The sequence below is a fragment of the Alligator mississippiensis genome, chromosome 2 (genome assembly GCF_030867095.1).
Source record: "Alligator mississippiensis isolate rAllMis1 chromosome 2, rAllMis1, whole genome shotgun sequence".
Classification (NCBI taxonomy): Eukaryota; Metazoa; Chordata; order Crocodylia; family Alligatoridae; genus Alligator; species Alligator mississippiensis.
This window is the reverse complement of record NC_081825.1, coordinates 136,937,419-136,959,844: the sequence shown is the minus strand read 5'-3', so window position 1 is coordinate 136,959,844 and position 22,426 is coordinate 136,937,419.

Genomic DNA, 22,426 nt, shown 5'->3' with positions numbered 1-22,426 from the left:
GAAATGCGTTGGGTCCGTAAGGATCCACAGCGCTTAGAGATCTTCACGCTCTCTGATTTCTCTCCAACTTGGGCGGAAGCCACCCAAGCTCTTTATACGGCTAGCAAGCCAATTGCTAGCCGCCACGTGTGCATGTATTAGAATCGGCCAATAACGTGGCACGAATCTTCATACAAATGGCGGGAACTCCTTTGCACCGTGCATTTCCGAGATGCGAAAGAAATGCACCATTCAAGGAAGCTGCAATTTAGCGGGAACATAATTTAGCAGTGCCGAAGCACACACAAACAAAAACTCACAACTTTGGGTTGTGACAAACAGGAGGACTAAAGTGCCTGTATACCAGTGCCAGGAGCATGAGGAACAAGCAGGAGGAGCTAGCCCTCCTGCTTTCCAATGGACAGTAGACCCAGTAGAGATTAAAGAGACCTGGTGGGACTCCTCACATGATGGGAGAATAGCCATGGGGGGCTACACCCTGCATAGAAGGGACCAGGTAGGGAAGAAAGGTGGAGATGTAGCTTCTGTATGTAAATGTGCTATACACCTCCTTGGAGGACAACATCAGCTCCAAAAAAGAGTGGCTTGAAACCCTCTGGGTCAAGCTGAGAGTGGGGAGCACAAAGAGACCTAATTATAGATGTCTACTACAGACCACCAAATCAGGGGGAAGTATTCAATCTGGAGTTTGCCCACGAACTGATAGAGGCTGCACGTGCACTGGACATGGTCGTCATAGGTGATTTCACTTATCCAGACATCTCTTGGGAGGAAAGCTCAGCCAAGTCAGACCAGTCACATTCCTTCCTGACCTGCACTGAAGAGCTCTTTCTGGCTCAGGAGGTATACGGACCAACCAGAGGTAACGCTCTCCTAGACTTAGGCCTGGCCAAAGGAGATGACCCGGTGACCGACTTAAAAATAGAGTGTAACTTGGGCAATAGTGACCATGAAACCATCAAGTTCATTATCTGTCACAAGGCAGACAAATCTGATAGCAGGGTTGAAGTCTTGGACTTCAAAAATGCAAATTTCAACAAGCTCAGGTCACTAGTAGGGCAAGTGCTGCAGGACCAGGGACCAAAGGCAAAAGATGTGCATGAATAGTGGTCGCTCCTTAAGGACATGATCCTTGAAGCACAAAGGAAGTCCATTTCCATGCAGAGAAAGGGCAGCAGAAGGGCTGTGAAGCCCTCCTGGCTAAACAGGGAAATCATGATCCTCCTTAGAAAGAAGAAAGTGATGTACAAACAATGGAAGCTGGGGACAGGCCCCAAGGAAGACTATACAACAACAGCTTGCACGTGTAGGGAACAAATTAGAAAGGCTAAGGTGGTGACTGAACTTAGATTAGCAATGGGAATCAAGGACAACAAAAAGTCCTTCTTTAGGTATGTAGGGAACAAGAGGAAAGCAAATGGGAGTGTGGGGCTACAGCTCAACAAGTCAGGACAGCTGGCTACCGACACTCAGGAGAAAACTGAATTCCTGAATGACTACTTTGCCTCGGTATTTCACTGGGCCATGGGGAAAATCATGCTGGATAGGGTACAAAATGAGCAGGGCAGAAATGACTGCCTGCCTACTGTTTCCATGGAATTGGTATGTGATCAATTAAAGAAATTAGACATATATAAGTCAGCTGGACCGGATGAACTCCAATCAAGGTTGCTGAAGGAGCTTGCCGACATCATTGTGGAGTCCCTAGTGAAACTGTTCTAAAACTCATGGTGCTCTGAAGAGGTCCCTGAGGACTGGAAGAGGGCCAATGTTGTGGCCATCTTCAAGAAGGGGAGGAGGGAGGACCCAGGTAACTATAGGCCAATTAGCCTAACTTCTATACCAGGGAAAATCCTGGAAAAATGTAAGGAGCCTATATGTGCTAGGCTTGCAGAAGGTAGGATTCTGAATGACAGCCAGCATGGCTTCATCACAGGCAGGTCTTGTCTTACCAACCTCATCTCCTTTTACAATCAGGTGACTTACCACCTGGTTAAAGGAGAAGTGGTGGATATTGTATACCTTGACTTCCAAAAACACTTTGACCTGGTATCCCATGATGTTCTCACATGAAAATTGGAAGACAGTGGGCTTAAATGTGAGACGGTTAGGTGGGTATGAAGCTGGCTGTGGGGTAGGACCCAGAGAGTCAGAATGAACAGATCTGTGTCATATTGATGAGAAGTGGGCAGGTGAGCACTGGTGTCCTGCAGGGGTCAGTGCTTGGTCCTGTACTTTTCAAAATCTTCATCAGTGATTTGGACAAGGGGGTTAAGAGCTCACTGGCCATGCTCACAGATGGCACCAAGTTATAGGGAAGCATGATCACGCTTGAAGAAAGGTTATAGATACAGGCAGATCTAGATAGGCTAGCAAGCTGGGTAAGTCAGAACCAGATGAAGTTCAATGTTGAGAAATGTAAAGTGCTCCACCTGGGCACAAACAATTCCCTGCACACCTACAGACTTGGCAATGCCAACCTGACCAGCACTATGAATGAAAGAGACCTGGGGGTAAATAATAGACCACAGCAGGAATATGAGCTGGCAGTGTGACTCTGTTGCCAGCAGGGCAAATAATACTCTGGCATGCATCAATCGATGCATCTCCATCAAGAACAAGGAGGTGATTTTTCTGCTCTTCTCAGCATTGGTGAGATCCCAACTGGAACACTGTGTCCAGTTCTGGGCGCCACACTTTAACAGCGATGTGGTACAACTTGAGAGAGTCCAGAAAAGGGCCACTCATATGATTAGAGGTTTGCACGGCAAGCCATACAAGAAAGGACTGATGGACCAGGGACTCTTCAGCCTGAAAAAGAGAAGGCTGAGAGGGTACTTGGTAGCAGGTTACCACTATGTCAGCGGAGTACATCAGGGGCTCAGTGAACTACTGTTCACCAGGGTGCCCTTGGGGAGAACCAGGGATAATGGCCACAAACTCTTGGAAGACCATTTTAGGCTCAACATTAGAAAAAACTTCTTCACAGTTAGGGTGTCCAGACTGTGGAATAAGCTCCCTCCAGAGGTGGTGGAATCACCTAACCTGGAAGTCTTCAAGAGGAAACTGGATTGTCATCTTGCTGGGGTCACCTGACCCCACCTGTCTTTCCTGCCTGGTTCAGTGGGCAAGCCTTACAATTTATGAATCTAAGTCCCCTAAAATATTGAACTTGAAATTAAGGAAATAATCAATGGAAAAGTACTTAAGTGAGTCAGAAGAATCAGCTTGAGAGGCAGGAGGTGATAAACCACTCTAAAAATGAACAATTTGAAAGACTGAACTTGTCCTTCATTGTAATGCTGCAATAGCTGTGAAGGCAGATGTTGTGTGATGATATTTTTAATGTTGAACTACGAGGAGATTTTATCCATTTTCATTCCAATTTACTCTGACTTTGCAAAATAGCTCTGACAAAGTGCATTTCCTTCTTTCTGCGTGCTAAGCATTCAGATTCATATGAATATAAACAAAGGTGGAAAGCCCACATTATAGTTTTTCCTCTGCTATAAATGCAAAGGAGCCACATGAGCTCCTTCCCATCCAAGATTTTTTAAATGATCTTTTTAATTTCTATTGACTAAAGCTTTGGACCGTATCTATAGTCACAATTAAAGAGAGAGCAAAAGGGAAAGGAAGAAGTGTATGTACGATGTTTGGGCTTAATATTAGATGCATATTGTACCTAAAAATGGATCTACCATCTGCTTTCTGCTACACTCCACAATACGATAGGTGGAAATCTTAGGTTGGATTCTCAACTGGTATGAATTCATTGAGTTAAGCAGGTATTCAGCCACAGAGAATCTGGTGCATTATTCTATCCTGGCAATGACTGCCTTTCACTAATGGAGCCTTAGACAAAATATTGGCTATAAATTGATAAAGTTATTTGCAGGAAGTACCATCAGTGAGACAGTAAAAGATCTGGTGGGATTATTTTTGACAAAGGAGGTACCATCAATGATCAAAATGTGCAACTTTGGTGCAGCCAAACAGTGGAGGTCCATCAGTTTGCTGATGTTTCCACTGGAAATGTTGTTTGAAGTAGTCTTCCACAGTCTTAAGCATGCTGGTTTACATACTGCTCTGGGATAAAAGACCCATGAAAGACTCAAATCCATGGTCTCCTTGTTTTGGAAAGATCTGGCATGAAAAACTCTCCTTTGAGTCAACCCAGGGATTTGAACCAGGGATTGCATCTAACTCCAGTTTAGATAATGGTGACAAGTACCAAAATACGCCAATGAGGAATTTGAGTTCTAATCTGAAAATGGCTATACACCTAAGGGTCTCTTGTATGGAGAACTCTTTACAGGAAGAAGACCAAATGAATATCCTGTTCTCTGGTTCAGAGATGCTTCCAGGAGAGATATGAAGGCAATGAATACTGAACCAAACAACTGGAAGAAGACTGCTGAGGATTGAAGCGCTTGGAAACAGTTTATTAAGTGTGGAATAAAGGCTTTTGAGGAAAGAAGAGCCCAAGAGAGGAAAGAAGAAACCTCAGGAAGACCCTTACATCACATGCAGGATTGTTAGATATGAACTTCACCTGTGCAGAAGAGACTGTCACTCAAGAACTGGGCTCTACAGCCACACTTGCAGATCAGTGAGCTGATGCCATATTTGACACAATTCTATTGGCTAGAGAGACAGACAGATGTCTACTACAACTAGACATTCTTGAAACTGTTCTACAGTTTGTCAAAATCATTCAGAAGGGTTTGTTACATTTCAGTGCAAGAGGAGACCAAATTTTAAAACCTTTAACACTTTCATGAAACAAAACTATTGCCCTCTTTCCAGTAATATCTATAGGGTATAAACTGAATGTAAAATTATGCAATTTTAATATTCCATAAAGAAATGAAGAGTGTAACTGTATGTAATTGTGTACCAAGTTGTGACAGCCAGCAGGCAAAATGCAACACATGGATGGCAGAATCTGGTCTCTGATGTGTTATATTTATTGCTTAAATTTTTTAAATTAAAAAGATAATGTGTCATTTTTAACACAGGTTAAAAATAGTTTACCAAATCCAAATAGACTGCAACAAGCTGTGTTTAGGCAGATTTTGTTTAAATGTGGTTTTGATGAAGAAATGCCCCTTCCCCCAGAGGTGGTAAAGTCACCTTCCCTGGGTGTCTTCAAAAGGCAAGTGGACTCTCACCTCGCTAGGGTCATCTGACCCCAGCAGTCTTTACTACCTTGAGCAGGGGGGCTGGAACTGATGATCTCTGAGGTCCTGTCCAGCCCCTACCTTCTTCTATGAATCTTCTATGAATCGATTAATCTTCTATGAATCTATTAATCTTTTGCCCATTGGACTAAAGCTACTGCACATTAGCACAGATGAATACTTTTTGTGTGGTTTAATGTCTGTTGGACCAACCTACTGCACATTAGGGCATTAGAATGGTTTTTGCCAGGTGCACTAATGCTCAGTAGAATCATTCCAATGGGCATTAAGCATCTTGTGTAGGTGTGCCTGGTATTATGCAAATATGTCCTTGAAACAGAATGTTTAAACAATCATTCTGATAAACTTAAGATAGGATGGTGCATAGAGTACTGAATGCAGATCTTTTCCCTATATCTCTGTCTCTTGAATCACCTGTTGCTAATAGAACACAACAGACACAAGTTCCTCTGAAACCAGCAGAGTGCCAGTCCCGCAGCTCTGCCCACCGGCACCCTCAGGGGCTGCTGCACCCCGCCGGGCCCGCCCCCGCCCCTCGCCAGGGGTCGTATTGCACTTTGACTTGGAGGGGGCTACAAAAAAAAAAAAGACTGCCCCTCAGGATGCCGTAATAAAGCTGGACCTCCCCCGCACTTTATGATTTTCAAATCTCATAGGGCCGCTCTTGTCTCTTATGGGTGCCCCAAACTCCCCCATAATTCGAACCCTGCCTTTCTCTGTCAGCTGCCCCTAGGCAGGGAGGTTGTGGCCCAACTTCAGTGCAGGAGCCAACCAGCAGGTTGTGAGGGGCGTGATGGGTTTTGGCTGCCTTGCAGCAGTTTTTAGTAGGTGGTGGTGAGGAGAGAGGTTGGGGAAACCTACCCCTGAGTACCAGCTTTGTCAAGTGAGGTGTCCGTGCCTGCTTGGGGGCTGGACTCTCTTGGTTGATGATTTCAGGACGCTGCTTCAACTCGAGATGGGTCTTCAGGACTGTGCCCTAGTTCTGGGATGGGGATCCCCCATGGCTTGTTGGAAGGAGCACAGCACTAGGTGTTTTGTACTGAGCTGCTTACTAATAACACAGATGATAACACATATCCTGCCTTCTCCCTCCCCAACTCTGAGCTGTTACCGCTGCCCTCAAGACTGGAGCCTCCAGCCAGCTATCGTTCTTCTTCCGTCCGTCCATGGGGTGGTTCTGAAACCATTGATGGGGTGGTGGTTTGAGATGTTTTCCAGCCTCGCAAAACTTGTGGGAGGAAATTTATTTTGAAGTCGGGTTTGGCTTAGGTTCAGGTTTTGAATTCAGGTTTGCTAGGAAGTGAAGTGGTAACTTCTGGCTAATAAATTCTGCAAAAATTACTTTAGCAACTCCTCAAAGAAAAAGGTGGCGGCAAGCTCAACCCCCCCCCCCCCCACAAACAAAACAGATGGGATGAATCATGGAGAACCATAGAATCCACACATGTTTTGCAATAGGAGTCAGGAAGGCCATTTAACAGGTTGACCTATGGCTCAAAGGGAAATTCTGCATGTCTTTGCTAGTATATTCTCTGATTCGGCAGTAGTAAATGTGGACATTAACTTCCAGAGATGACTCCTTTTACCACCAGAAAGATGATGGTGTATACATATTTGGGTTGGCGGTCATAGCATTGGCCAGAACAGCGGTATGAAACAGTGGTACATTTGCAGCATCATGGGGAAATATATTTGTGGGAGCAGGAATTTACCCTGCATCCTCCTTAATCTTGTTTTTAAAAAGGCACACAATACATCTCATTGGGCATGTCTACATGTGCATTTAAGCACGACTAAATTAGTGTGCATTAACTTAACGTGCAATAAGCAATTTTTGGCAGGTGTCTACACATGCAGGGACTTGGCATTAAAGTTAGTTCCAAATCCCTTCAACCCTGCCATGTGTCCCTAGTGGCTGGGTGGACCCAGCATTAAAGTTAGTCTCAGGTCATGTCTACATGTGCATTAATGCACTTTAACTAATTGCGACTAAATTTGATACCTACAAATGCAGGTATCAAATTTAGGTGCAGCTAGTTGCCATTTTTAATGAACATTAAGGGCACGCTCATGTAGATGTGTGCCCGTAATATGCGTTAAATTAGGCTAATACCCATTAACGCATCTTGTATAGACACATCCATTATGTTCTATACATGACATTTGTGGCAACCAGCTGCCAGCCACATACTTTAGGCTTTCTCTAGAGATTCATAAATGATGTGGCCATGCGGTCTGTGGCACTGCAAACATGTCTGCAGCACCACATATCACACAGTCTGGTGTTCTCAGCACTACAAGGGTGCACTGCCTATACATACACTGCTCTGTTTTTTTTTTCCCTTGTGTTTTTTTGACCGCTAGATATCCAGGGGCCAAACAAACTTGTAGGGAAAAAAAAATAGAGCAGCACATGCTTGAGCAGCATGCACTGCTGAAAAGTGGAGTCAGGCTGCCTGGAGCCATGCTGCAGCTGTTGGCCAGGCTCTGTGTGGCAGGATCACTGTGGCTACGTCCCCAGGAGGCCCCCAGGACCCCAGGTAAGGGTTCTGGGGCTAGCATAGTGCTAGCTCCAGCCTCCCCTACTGCTCCTGGGGAAACTTGCTGCACGCGAAAGCACACACGACATGGACACTACCTGGGGACAAGTAGCTGCAGTACAAGGTGCGTCATTGCTAGTTGTCCCCAGGGAACCAAATATCCATGCACATATGGATGTGCCCTATGAGAGAAGTTCAGTCCAGGGCTGCTCCTGGCACTCTGCCCTGATCTTCCCCCCTGCAGGAGCCAGAGGGAGCTCCAGGCTCCCCCAGGTGCTAGCCCCAGACTGGTAAAGGGACAGGGGTCAGGCCTATGCTCTGGGGAGCTGTGGGGAGTTGTCCTGGGAAGTGGAAGATGAGCAGCACTGGGACTGAGGGGGGAGACATGTTCTCCCCCCTCGGTCCCAATGCTGCTCAGTTCTTGCCTCCCTCCGGCACTGGGCAGGGGTCAAGCAGCATGTTTGTCCCTGGTCCTGGCACTGCTTAGCTCCTGCCTCACCCAGCACTGGGCAGGAGCCAAGGTGTAGGCTGGAGGATCCCGGCTCATCATTGCCCTCTCTCTAGCTGACTGCCTTGGGAAAAAAAGAATGCTGAGGTACAGAGGACAGTGCTCACTGAGAGATGGCTCTGGAGACCAGCACAGGGTCTGAGACTACCGAGTGGGCGGACACCTCCTTACCTTTCTTGATGACAGAATGATCCAGCAAGTTAATCCCAGCCTCCTCCATTGCCTGCAAGCAAAGTGAGGCAAGAGATCAGGGTGCTACTTCCACTTGAGCATGGGGCATTGCCCCAAGCTAATACCACTGAGCCGGGCTGCAGTCCCTCACTCCAGGACAGCTCCCCACTTCTCACTGGAGCTTGGGGCTTAGCCAGGCAGCATCTGTGGCCCCCGTCTGCTTGGGCTGACTGGAAGCAAATTGCTTCTTGTCAAGGTCTACACATTCACTTAGGCATATTAAACTAATAAATGTTTTCTAGTACTTGTCTCTGTCAGTACTAGCAAACAGCGCATTAGACTATTCTAATGTGCAGTAAGTGCTGTCCATGTGTAGACAGTGACGCTTTACTGTGCATTATGTTAGCCCAATGTTCAGTAAAGTATCTAATGTAGATGTGTCCAGTCTCTAACGAAGGCACTTAAATTCACAAAAAAAAATACCCAAATAATCTCTTCTGGGATAGCTACTGGCCACTACTCTACTCTGCACATTGGTGATGCATAGGGGGTGCACTACGTGCACCCCTGAGATTGGCTGTGGCAGCACCTGCAGGCAGTTGCCGACTGCTGCTGGCTGCTGCTAACATTGCTGGCAGCATCTGTGGCTGGTTGCTGATTGCTGGTTGATGCGCGCCACCCCCCTCCCCCCCACCAACACTGCCGTGGCCACCTGTGGGAGCTCCCTGTTTGGCCTGCCCCCACTGCCAACACCATTGCGGCCACCTGCGGAAGCTGCCTGCTCACCACCACCACGTCTCCGCTTTCACCCCTGCTGCCGTCACTTGCAGGCGGTCACCGTGCTCCCCCAGCCTTGGGAGGCATGCAACTTTCATGACTCTGCATGTCTGCTGGAGGAACCTGACTAAAACAGCTATCTGGGCATTTCCTTTGTTGAGGGAACTAGTTCAATGTCAATGGCTCCTGGTCCTTGCACTGTAGGGAGCAGATGATGTAAGTTCCAGGAATTCAGTGCTTGCAGGATGGCCCTAGCAGATTGTTTTATTGATGTGAATTAGGACAACACTGAGACTGCTCTAATGGGGCTACTTTAATGGGTGCCTCAGGGTGAACCAGTCTTCAGTTGCTTTAGGATTAGGAGACAGAACACCATGTATTTCCTTCTGTTGCTTTTCAGGTATTCCAAGTATAGGAAGCAGAAAACAAAAGAATCTGGATTTATACAGTACTTTGGAGCAGCAATCCTTTAGCTTTACAATAGAAAAATAAGCATGTTTCATGTAGTGGCTATAGGAAAGCCATGAGGTCCATGTCTTCCAATGACTTGCTCTTGCTGTGATGTGTAGTGCATTGTGCAGTTTACATTGCAAAGAAAGGAAAGAGAATGAAAGAGCTATAGCAATAATCACAAAAAGACATGGAACCTCTGAAAGCTGATGTTTTCAAGAAAAAGTCAGTTAAAAGTGACATCAGACTAAATTTATTCTGAAACTGCTGCTGTACCAACCCTAGCAACTGGTCTGTAAAGCCCAATTTCATCTTCAATAAAAAAAAATATTGATGAGGTTTTCAAAGAGACTATAGAAATTAGGATCTCTAATTCAATAACACTGGGGCATTTAGCTGTCTTAAACCCCTCTTGAAAATACACATTTGGGTTGGGGTCATAGTTCCTAAATTCCAAATCAGCTCATACTAAAATCACTGGCAATCTTCCCATTGCTTTTCCAAGGCTTCATAACATTTTATACTGACTTAAGTTCACCAATAGATTATATTTGCATAAAGGCTTTTTACATGTCTTCTACCTCATTTATTTCCAGGACAGTTTTCCATGTGATCTACAGAAATCAAATGTTCCAAAAACTATGTGGAAGCTATGGTTACTTAAGACAATATAAGTACTATTTTGCTGAAGCGACGAGATATATTTCTTCTGTATCAATAAAGCAGCCTGAAGCAAATATCTCCCAATTCTCAGTTTGAGCAGCAGGTCACAAAGCAAACCCAGAATCGAAACTAATGCAAAAAAAAAAGGAAGGGAATATAACATTTCAATGAGAGGCAGGGAAAAAATAGCTTTTCTACATGCATGACAAGAAAATCACTGAATAAAACAAATTCAACATCACTGCCAGCATGGCTTGTTGCCGAACAAAGTACAAAGCAGTGTGTGTGGAACGAAAACAAATAGAGTCACTGATTTCAAGGATGAAAAGTGAGATGCAGAAAGGAGGCAGGGGGTGTGGGGACAGAAGGAATCTACAGAACCATTTAGAGAAGGGAAAGAAAGTCAGACAGAGACCTTGTGTGAAAATGATAAACCAGGACCAGAATCAAAGACAGCTGTATACTGGTCTGTGAGTGCGGGACACAGACACACACACACACAAACTAACTCATTCAGCACTCAGATAGAATGTAAAAATAGCTAACAACTGCACAATATTGACTCCTTAGTATAACTCTGGGGGCCAAGCACACTTTCAAACATATTTTGCTCTATACTTTGTGAGTAGCTGCATTACATCATTAAAATAAGGAAATATTGCTCAAGACTTTGTCAGCTTTCAGTATAGGTTTGGGTACTTATGTACATCTTTCCCTTATGGTGTGGCTCAGCACCTTTTTTCCTGCCTGTATTGTTTCTGTTGGTGTTTATTGTTGATCAAAAAAAAATAAAGACATGCACAACCACAAGACAAAATGAAATAGAAATGGGTTATTTATATAGAGGATAGCAGCCACAATTTCTGCAGAGATTTTGTAGAATCATGGGGGCAGAAAGAGACATCTAGTTAACATGAGGAAGTTATCTAGTCCACCCCACTGCTCTATGCAGGTTCATCCTTATCTAAACTGTGCCAGACAAGTGTTTATTGGACTTGCACTTAAACATGTCCGGTGATCGAGATTCCACAGCATCCCCTGGTAATATACTCTACTGCTTACCGCCCTCCTCCTCCCCCCCCGCCAACATTAGGAAATTCTTTTTAATATATAACCTAATCTCTGTTGCTACAACTTAAACCCATTGCTTCTGTGAACATAGAGAGCAATTTGTCACATTCCTCTTTCTAACAAACCTTTTTTGTGTTTGAAGCCTATTGTAAATACCCCCTTTTTGCTAAGCCTAAATCAATGTCTTGCACCAAGTAGCATCTCAATTCTACAAGTGCTTACGCACATACTTAACTTCATGCCTTGTGCGTGACTTCAATGGGATTATTTTCAAACCCATGTGCAGGTATTAGCAGGATTGGCTTTAGCTGTGCATCTATAGTGTTGCAGAAACTGTCAAAAATATTCACTCCTCAGATACCAAGAGGATTTTTATGTATCTTGATTTTTTCACATTTTGTAGAAAATGTAATTTTTAAAGGTCACATCAACTTCTCCCCCCCCACCCCACCTTTTTTCCCATTCTATCAAAAAGGATGAGCTTGAGGGAGACATGCATAGGGCAAGGAGGTTAATTGATTATGCTTCATTGTGAGTTCCTAAAAGAAGATGACAAATTTGAGATATGACAGCATTTCCCCAGAAATTCCTCATTTTTTTCTTTTAAAAGTCATTTTTTCTTGAAAAATATTTGCTTGAAAGGTTTCAGGCAGTATGAAATTATGGTAACAGGAAATATCTCAAGGGAGTTCCTGTCATGTGCACTGTATTATTAGTGTCAATAAGACAAACAGCCTCTTTGATAAGGGGCTGAATTCCATGTGGCATATGCCTAGAATACACCTGTTAAGGCATAGCAGGTTGACATTCATAATTGGTCTATATTTTTTATTGAAATAAATTCATAATCAAGAACAAACATTTCTTCTCAGAGCTCCCTATCTTAATGTAAAGACTGTTATAAAAACACCATTTTTCCTAGGCCTAAATTAATATCTTACCCAAAATGTCCCAAATTAAGCAAATTATTTTCCCGTTGGACTCAGTGAGAAAACTTCCAGCAACATTAGTGGGAAATGAATTGGGTTAGTTGTGAGCATTTTGAATAAACGCTATCCACAACGGTTAGGCTTGTTAGGACTGTAGAGTTCTTATACCTAGGTTGATTAGATTTTCTTGAGTGAACTCCCCATTTCACAATGCAAGGAGTAAGCACATTAAAATACATTACAAAAACTGCAAATTAAAGAAACGGTATTCTTTTTGACATATACAGAACAATTACATCTCCATTTTCCATTGCAAGTAATGGATTTTGATATCTTCCATGTCATGATAATTTTGCAATGATATTATAGCCATGATGGTCCTGGAATTATGCCAAAGAAAAGGACTACTTTGGATGATATCTTTTATTGAACCGACTGCATAGTTGGGATAGTTAGATAAGCTTTTGAATACAAGAAATACTTCTTCAGGTCTGAATAACCTAATTCTTCTTCAGAACTGAAAAATAATGTCTTGCATTCAAAAGCTTGTCTAACTCTATCCCAAATGTGCAGTTGGTCCAATAAAATATATCACCCAGAGCAATCCTTGCTTTCTACATTTTCAAATTTTTCCATGAAAAGACTTTGAAAGTCTTTGATCAATGCTAATAAATTGATACCTTGGTAGGAATATATTTAAATTTGTTTCTGTGAAGTTTCATGCTTGCAATGCAAAGTGTTCAGTGAGGCAATTATGGAGAACAATTTATACAGCTAATTTAGCCTCTTTTTTTGTTTGTCAGTTATTTCAGAGCACACTTTGATTACCTCAAGTATATTCATTAGTCAAAATTATTGGACATAAAATGTTTTGTTTGACTGTATTTCAAACTATTGATTGCCTGTATACAGATGCCAGTGACTAACACTTTAAATATTTCTTATTTGTTTTGTGTGACTGATCACTCTATATGGCATTGTTTCTTTGTGCTGTGTGATTGGTCATGTGGTACAATTTGTGCCCCCTTATTTGATAACATAAACTTTAGTAAGTTGGAAAAGGATTTAAGTAAGTTATGCATAGTCACATGATACTTCTGTTTCATCTGAATAAGTGTTTCCCTGAATAGGTACTTCATTTCTCTTTTTCTGCAACCATTTTTTGCCATAAAAAATTCCCTTGCACTAATGTTTGCAGAAAGCAAATCAGCCAGAGCACAAATATTGTGAAAGTAAATTCAGTTTTCTATTTCAAACAATCCATGGCCATTCTTTTTTTACCCACACTTGTCCAGCTCTAACCACAGCTACTCTAAATTAATTAACACAGTTTCTGTAGTTGCATTACTTTTATTGACACCACATCTGCATGAGCATGGAAGAAAGCAGTTCCAAGCTAATTAAGAAGAGACGGGAATAACATCTAAATCCTTTCCCCCATGTGAACTTTTGACCCAAAAGGCACTGTACTAATGAGAGTTATTTCTCCCTAATCTGTTTGTACACAGCTATGACACTGCTCTATGTGTTGACACTGTCTACTTGTTGCCCTTGCTTTTGGGGGTTCTAAATTTGAACCATGACTAAATCTTCCAGGTTCTTACATGATGTAGGATGCATGGATCTCTTTTGGCTATCTGTGGCCACATCTGCATGAGATGCTGACTATGCAGTATCTGGAGTTATTGCACAGTAGTGTTGCTGAATGGCTTTTAGGTGATGCTGACTGCACAGTAGCTCTTTACTACTAAACAGTAGTGTCACATCACACTTTATGCCATGTGACCCTTTTGCACAGCAGTAACGATCTACTGTGCAGTACGGTTGTGCAAAGCGGGCCCTATTTGATTCAGATTTGGTTTCAGCCCGAAACATGGACAGTGATTCGATTAGTTGATTCAAATCACTGTCCCTGATTTGATTTGGCTGAATCTGAAGATTCGATGCTGAGTTGGAGAATCAGCAATTTGGACATAGACACAGTTTTAAAAGTTTTTTCTATATACCTCAAGGTACCAGCATGGCTTGTGAACACTGTGATGCTGGGGTGCATGGAGCATCCCACAGGGGTGCGGGGGGGCCCTCCACATGTGCTCAGCGGCAAACATGGAAGTGGACTGGAAGTACTTCGGTTCACTTTTGGGTCCGCCAGGGAGCACTCTGGGGAGAGGGGGGGCCCTGCACCCCCCTGGCTTGTTGATAGGCCATGGGGGGACCCCAGGTGCCCCCCCATACCCAGGAGGCACCAGTCGCTAAAGTTGTGTCTATGTCTGAAACTCCAAACCTTTCCAAATCTCTCCAAATGGATTTGGAGGGTTCCAATTTGATTCAGAGAGATTAAAGGGCCCTCTGATTCGATTCAGATTCAGAGATTCAGCCACTGAATCAGGCCGAATCTCTGCCGAATCAAATCAGGGACTGAAATTTGGACAGCCCTACTGTGCAGTCAGTGTTTTGTGTGGATGTGGCTAGTGAGACATTGACCCTAATGACAAAGAAGGTTGCAAGGTATTATTACAAATGTTTTAAGATTAGTGCAAAACAAACTAGTAGGAACTTATATTTATTGTATCCCAGAGCTGCCTGCTGAAGCAGAGTAGGAAGTTCATGCTCCTTATGGTTAATGGCAAGTATGAAGGTAGGGGTAAAATCTGGCATAGAGAAAGAGGAGAAGGGCTGGTACATTTCCACAGACTGAGCTCCTCCTGGGTGTTACCCAAATGAGAGTTTGTTTGTGATACACTGCTGATGTTCAAAACAAGACTGTATATGTTCCCTAGGCTCCATGGGCTCTGTTTAGTTTCTCCTTCATGAAGGAGAAAAAAACCCAGCCATACTATGTTTTCAGTCCCACCTACTTGTTGCACCAAAATGAAAATCACTTGCAGTGAGCAGTGCCCATCTGTGACTCTTCCTGCTGCTTCTTGTACTTGGAGTGAAATGGCCAATAATAAGGCAATTTAAATAACTCTGCCTTAGCATCTGAAGGAGCCCCACAGTAAGGGGCTGGTGCATGCCACAAAGCTATAGCTCCAGGTTTTCTCCAGACACAATCATGGCAGGTAGAGACTTAAAGAGAGAAAATTTGAGATTCTGGGGAGTAAGACAGAGGCATTAGGGAGTACTATTGAAGCTTGTGGGCACATATCAGCCACTTCCAAGCCCTGGCATAAAATCCAGTGAGTGATGGTAATGGATTGTGTTTTGCTCACATTCCATGATATATTGCCTTGTGCAAGCCTGGGAGCAGTAGGTGGAAGTAGAGATGCTTACTCATAAAAGACCTGTTTTCTGCCTCAGGTCAGGTCACCTCCTTCCAGCCTACCACAGAGCGGAAGACAGTGCCTCTCTGATTTTCCTTGTTAGATTAATGGGAAGCTCATATGTAAAGTATCCCAAATTGCTACATGATGGAAGACAATCATTGGCTGTGTGCCTGATCAGGCTATATAAAATACCCTTTCCATGTCATATTTGCAATAACCCCAGGTAGTCATCAATACATCTACACAGGCAAAGACTGGATGTCCTACCAGAGTTTATCCACTGGAGTCAACAGAACTGTGCCAGCTAAACTGTGGATGGAATTTGCATATATTTTCATATATGAGATAACTAGTAAATATATTTATTTTTAAATGATTAATCTAACAATGATGATATGCAGAAATATAACTTTATTCTAATGGTTCTTATGGTGTTGGCAATGCCTACAGGCCCCAAGGGAGTTTAGGGCTTCGCTGGGTTAGGTGTTGTTCAAACCAATGTTAAGATAGAGTGTGTGTCCCAGACTTCCCACCAACCAGGTAAGAGAGGAAATGAAGTCACTGAGAGTTTAAGAAACTTGCCCAAGGTCACAGAGTAGGTCAAGGTCAGACTGAGGAACAGAACTCCTACCATCCAATCCAGTGCCCTCAACACACCTATCCAAATCTCCCTCTTAGTATATGCATACAAGAAGGTGCTAGAGAGGAAGGCAATAGATTAAAGTGTTGCTTTTCTCTTTTTAATGTGACCAGGAATTGACCCTTCAGACTTTTTTCCTGTGGTGGATGGATAGCAGTGCATAAGGGTGCAGTGGAGCCTGCATCACACCCAGCCAGCTGCCTTCGTTTCCCCACATAAAATAACTATTTTATTAGTTTTATTAGTTGCAACCTTCAGCACAAGCAGAGAGCAGGGAAGCAAGACACCATAGCAACACCACACTGGTTTGGAAGGTTACTCTCAGGCATAAGTGTCAGCAGGCTGGAAGCTCTCATTTTGAAGAAGTTTAAAATCTTGCAAGAATCCTAAATGGTCCAAGTTGCCAGCCTCCTTTGTTATTCTGTATTTGCTTGTCTTGAGCAAAGTCTAGTAAAGTGGTCCAAGTATGCAATGGTTTTGGAAATGCATCATAAACTACGTGGTATAAATTCAGGCAGCCAAAATACATTTGTTTTGTAGGACTTGTTGTCAAACAAAGATATTTTGGACACAAGACAATGTTGGATTTCGAACAAGGGGCCCTGAGGTGAAAAACCAATGATTGCTCCTGCTATCCCTGTCATTTTAGCTGCCTCTTGAATGACAGCTTGCTAATTAAAATACGTAGCTATGGAATAAGAAGCTAGAACTCCTTCTGTTAACAGAAGGCAATGCTGACAAGATGGTGGGGGAAGAATCATTTTAAATAACTGTTTGGAGACAGCTGGTAATGCAAAGATTACCCTGCTTATAGAAACTAACAAGGGAAGCGCCAATACCTTCATACTATTACTGGGGGAGGAGGGCAAAAAACAAAACAAAACAACAATCCCCACTGGTTCCCCTCCAATTCCCCACCCTCCAATCCTCAGGCCTTACCAGAGAGAATAAATACTAAGTGACTGCCAGTAATAATGTACTGAAATACCAGGCACTGAAATCCCATGTTTCAAGGAACTAAATAGTTACACAGTAATTTAGTTTTGAAAGTCTTTGACAGTGCCACCACATTAAGGATTAGGATGTCCTAATAATAAATGAAACTGTTTTACCATCTCTTTTTAAAGAAAGCATCCTTGACCCAATAGACTAAGATAATACCCACTTCCGTTTAATTTTAATTATTTACTTTTTCATGTCATATGTGACTCCTGGGCAAAGCTTCCTTGTGGGGTGGGAATCTAGTGAGAGCAAGTAAAAATACACATTGATGCAATGGCATTAATGGGTAAGCCATGATGAAATTATAAATGTGTGTGCTTACATGCAATTTTAAAGAATGACATCAGCCAGATCTTTTTTATCAGCACCACACCATTCAAAGTTAATTGGGAAGACAGAAGGACATCAGAGAATCCCATCAAAAGGACTTAGACATGTCAGTCTGAGTTTCTAAAGTTACAGTGAATTTGACACCTCATTTTTTTACTTAGTTTTTTGGAGTCTCAGGATAATAGAAAAGGAATAATGGAAGGGATAGGATAATTTAGGAAGAAATTGGGTTTGAAACCGTATTATCAGATAAATCATTCTCTATGGGAAAAAACAATAGTGGGGTATCTTGACTTTACCAATTGGATAAAGATAAGTATTCAGAATGAGACAACTAAACCTTAGGAAGATAATAGCTTGTCCATCAGGAGCAATGTTGCCAATTAATGTTAATAGAACCACATAGAGTTCCACAGCATTGCCACTAGGCATGCTGAGAATATTGTTAGCATCAGTATTCCTAGCTGTTATTAAAAATGTGGACAGGGGAAAGGGGGTAAAAAAAGAAATGAGAGAAAGAGAATGAATATCAATCTCTCACTGAAAATGAAAAGATTTTTCATTTTTTAATTAAGCGGTATTTTTCAGAAGCTTGCGGCTCAACAATATATAACAGATATTGTTGGCATATATGTACCAAGAGCTTTCTCAACAGGAGTCCTACTCATTGAAAGATAGGATCATAAAAGACTCTTTCCTATTCCAATGGAAAGGTACCACCATAATTTCTTACTATTTGTTGTTTAAATTTTTTATTTTATTGCTACATATTTTTCACAACTGTGTGTAAATTTTGATTAAAAAATGGAACCTCCTTCTTATGTGGAATTGTTTGTGTCAGATAAGAATCAATAATTATAGCATTGGAGCTCTGATAAAGTGAAAGCTCGTCATTATCTTTTGGATTTACTTTCAGTTATCCAAAAGTAAACAGACCTTCCTCAGCAAAGATTCACTTCTAGACAAGGGTTAGCTATTCTCGAAGTGAGATACTAGTGCTGGTTGAAAATTGGATAGGATTGTCCAGAGAAATGGATTGTCTAGGCAGAAAGATTCAAATTTTCAGTGGAAATAAAAGAAAAAAAATATTATAAATGAAAGCAAAAATTTAACCAAAAATTATTTCAATTTACAAGTGCCTCAGTGAAATTGAAGTTGAAATGCCTCAGGCTTCCATTTTCCTCAGTAGGACAGGATCTCTGATTGGATTACATCTCCCTTCTTGAGTCCTGGTTATTGTGAATCATGGGAAACGTAGCCTTGCAGGGAAATCCAGCTTATAGAAGACAATGGAGATATGATTCAAGTCAGAGGTGGGCAAAATATATCCCATGGGCAGGATGTGGCCTGCCAGGCAATTCTATCCTGGGCCCTAACATTTTTAGAAAATTAATTTTTATTTGCCTCTCGCTGCCTGTCAAAGATGACAGGCGCCAGCAGCAGCAGGAACCAGGGGAAGCTGGCAGCAGGACCCAGTGGCTGAGCAGCAAGGCACGCCCAGCTCCACTCGACCTTCAGTCCCCCCACCTCCCTTTCCACCTCCAGCCCCCAACCAGTAGGGTGGCCAACTCTGACTGAAGCTATTCCAGGAGATTTTTCCCCCCAACATGATGTAGTGTCATTAACAGGGGTGCGCTGATAGAGATTTTTTGGGCTGATACCAATGGCCAATTTTTAATGAGCCATATTGGCTGATACTGATCCAATTGCCGATATGCAGCCAGACAGCTGGGAGAGCAACGTCTGCCTGGTAAATCTGTTGTGGGGGAAGGGGCAAGGGAAGGGGTGTGAGGGGGGCAGATTGAAACCCTGTAGTGAGGGAGGGAGTGGGGCAGGCGCAGGGTGTGGGACAGAGCTATGAGTGGCCAACCCAGGAGATGTGGGGTGGTGGGGGGGAAGAGTGGCAGCTCCCACTGCTGCGTGCACCCTGAGAGGGTATGGGGGGAATGTGCCCCCGGATCTGTGCATGGGGTGAAGGTGGGCTGCTGCTGTGGGCTGGGTTTTTAATGAGCCATATCGGCCAATACTGATCCAATTGCTTATATGTAGCCAGGCAGCTTGGAGAGCAGCGTTTGGCTGGTAAGTTTGTTGTGTGGGGAGGGGCACGAGGGTAGGGAAGAAGTGTGAGGGAGGCAGATCGAGGCCCCCCCACAGTGGGGGAGGGAGTGGGGAGGAGCAGGTACTATACATCTGGGGCAGGCCACAGAATGGAGTCATGAATGGCTCATCTGAGAGGCATGGGGGGTGGCGGCTCCCACCTCTACATGCACCCTGGGAGGGCATGGGGGAGCGTGTGCCCCCAATCTTTGCACAGGGTGAAGGCAGGCTGCCACTGTGGCCCAGGCCTGGGATGGCACGGAGCTCTTACTGGTAGGGTGCTGGGCTGGGCTGGGCTGGGCTGGGCTGCACTTGGGGCAGGCACTGGCAGTGCTGGGAGGAGGGTTACAGCAGGGGTTGCAGCCACCCCAAAATTCACCATAGCCCCCCTCCCAGCACCACTGCTGCCTGCCCCAAGCACAGCCCCAACCCCACCTCCCCACCAGGAAGAGCCTGGTGCCACCCCCAGCCCTAGCTCACAGCGGCAGCCTGCCCTCACTCCATGTGCAGATCTGAGGGCACCCCCCGCATGCTCTCCCAGGGTGTGTGCAGCAGTGGGAGCTGCCTCCTCCCTACACCTCCCAGATGAGCCACTCATGGCTCCATCCCATAGTCTGCCCCAGCTGTGCAACACATGCTCTGCCCCAGCCCCAGCCCCAACCCCACTCTCTCCCTCATTGCTGGGGCCTTGACCTGCCCCCCAACACCCCTTCCCTCACAACAGACTTATCAGTTGGACCCGGCTGCTCTCCATGCTGCCAGGCTGCACTCCTGGCCATCTGCATACTGCACTGTGGCTGTGCACATGCATGGGGCATTTATTGGGGACATTATCAGCCAAATCAGCCAAAAAAAGCTGATTGCTGATTCTCACGGGACGGGGTCCTGAAGGATGGCTGTGATCTCCTAAGGACCCTTGACCGTATCAATTTGGCCCGCTGGGCACCCTCAGTTCTCATCCGCCACATCTTTGATGGAAATATGAAAATAGGGAGGCTGCCTTTCAGTCCTCTTGGACATGGTTTGATGGACTCTCTGACCCCATGGGTTCCTGGACCCCTTGTGGGTCCCGTTTTACAATGGGTGTTTCAAGACACCCTAGCCTTATGGGCTGTATGCGTGGCTCCAACCTCCCTTTTACCACACCCCAAGCCTTGCAGATGGCACTGGCATTGTCATGCCCAGGCCTCATTATAATTTGGCCCCTTGTCCTCACTGGACGCTCCACAGCCTGTGTCTCTGTGCCTCTCGGCGCTTGGCTCTGTGCCCCACAAAGTGCTGTGCCCTCTCTGGCGCCGGGGTCTGTGCACCCCAGATGCTGTGCCCTCTCTGGCAGCAGGGTCCCCACAGCACAGTGGGCCCCCAATGAGGCCTCCTCCTTCCCCAAATAGCGTCACCCAAACCACCGGTCTTATAAAAGAGCAAACAAAACATAAGCCCCTGTTCTATAACATAACACAAGATACATAAGGTGTGCTCAGCCCCTCTATATTACCCAGAGCAGAACCCAGTCAGGCCTCCTCCCTCCACTTACTCCAGGAGGGCTCCTTCTCCCTTTGCCGCCAGCAGAGAACTGCCTCCTAGTCCCTATCCTGGGGTTTATATGGGCCCAGGGCCCTGTCCCTTCCAGCCAGCTGACCAGGTACAGGTGCAGGCTCATTATAATTTCCTCATTAGCTGGTTGCCATGGCAACCTGTATCTGGGCTCCTGTCTGGCTCTTTGGGCTTTTTCCAAGCAGTTTCTGGTCTTTTAGGAGCAGGCATTTAAGTGTCTGTGACACTGATACTGTCAATTTTCCTTATATCAGTGCTTATCTGATATGGGATTGATGCATCACTGTACCTCCAGTCATTAATTGTAATGTTCAACCCATTCATAATATCAATCTCTCGGATTCCTTTCAATAGTCACTGGGAGATTGATGCCAATTCCAGTAGACTCCTAGCCAATCTGTGAGGGTTGGTAACCCTACCAACTGGAAACGTCTGCAGCTTCTGGCCTGATGACCCTTTGGGTGTACCCCACCCTCCCTCCATCTGAGTGGAAATTCATATAAGGTTGGATGGAGGAAGGGGGGAAATCACTGCGATCCACCCAGCAGCTGGGAACCATGTAGGGCTTGCTGGGCTGAGCTAGAGCCAGAGCAGGAAGCTGTGGGCAGGGGGGAAGGGCAGAGGGAAGTGGTGATGGTGGGGGGAAGTGCAGGGAATGGCAGGGGGCTGCAAGAAATGGCGGCAGTGCGGGGAGCGGTGGGAGAGGGCTGCAGAAAATGGTGGCAGTGGGAGAAGTGGCAGTGAAGTGGGGAGTGGCAAGGGGGCTGTGATAAGCAGTGGGGGAAGTGGCAGGGAGCCTGCAAGAAGTAGTGGCAGCCTGGGGAGTGGTGGGGTGGGGCTGCAGAAAATGGCAGTGGCAGGGGAAGTGGTGGGGAGGCTGTAGGAAGTGGCAGCAGGATAGGGAGCAGAGGGGTAGCGCGGGAAATGGTGGTGGTGCAGCGAGTGGTGGGTAGGTGGCAGGAAGTGGCAGCAGTGGTGGGAGCAGCAGCGGTGCCAGCTGGGAAGCAGTAGCAGCAGTGGAGGGTGGGTATGCTGGAGGGAAAGCAGGGAAATGCCAGGGGAAAGGTGGCAGTGGGTGGAAGTGAGGAGTCCTGCCGGTGCCCTGGGGCTGCTGGGGACCCATGGTGGGTTGGCAGGAGCATGGAACCTGGGGATGGGGTCTGCCTGGCTGCATTGCATGAGGCTTGCACAGTTCATGAGAGCAGTATGAGATGAAGCCACTAG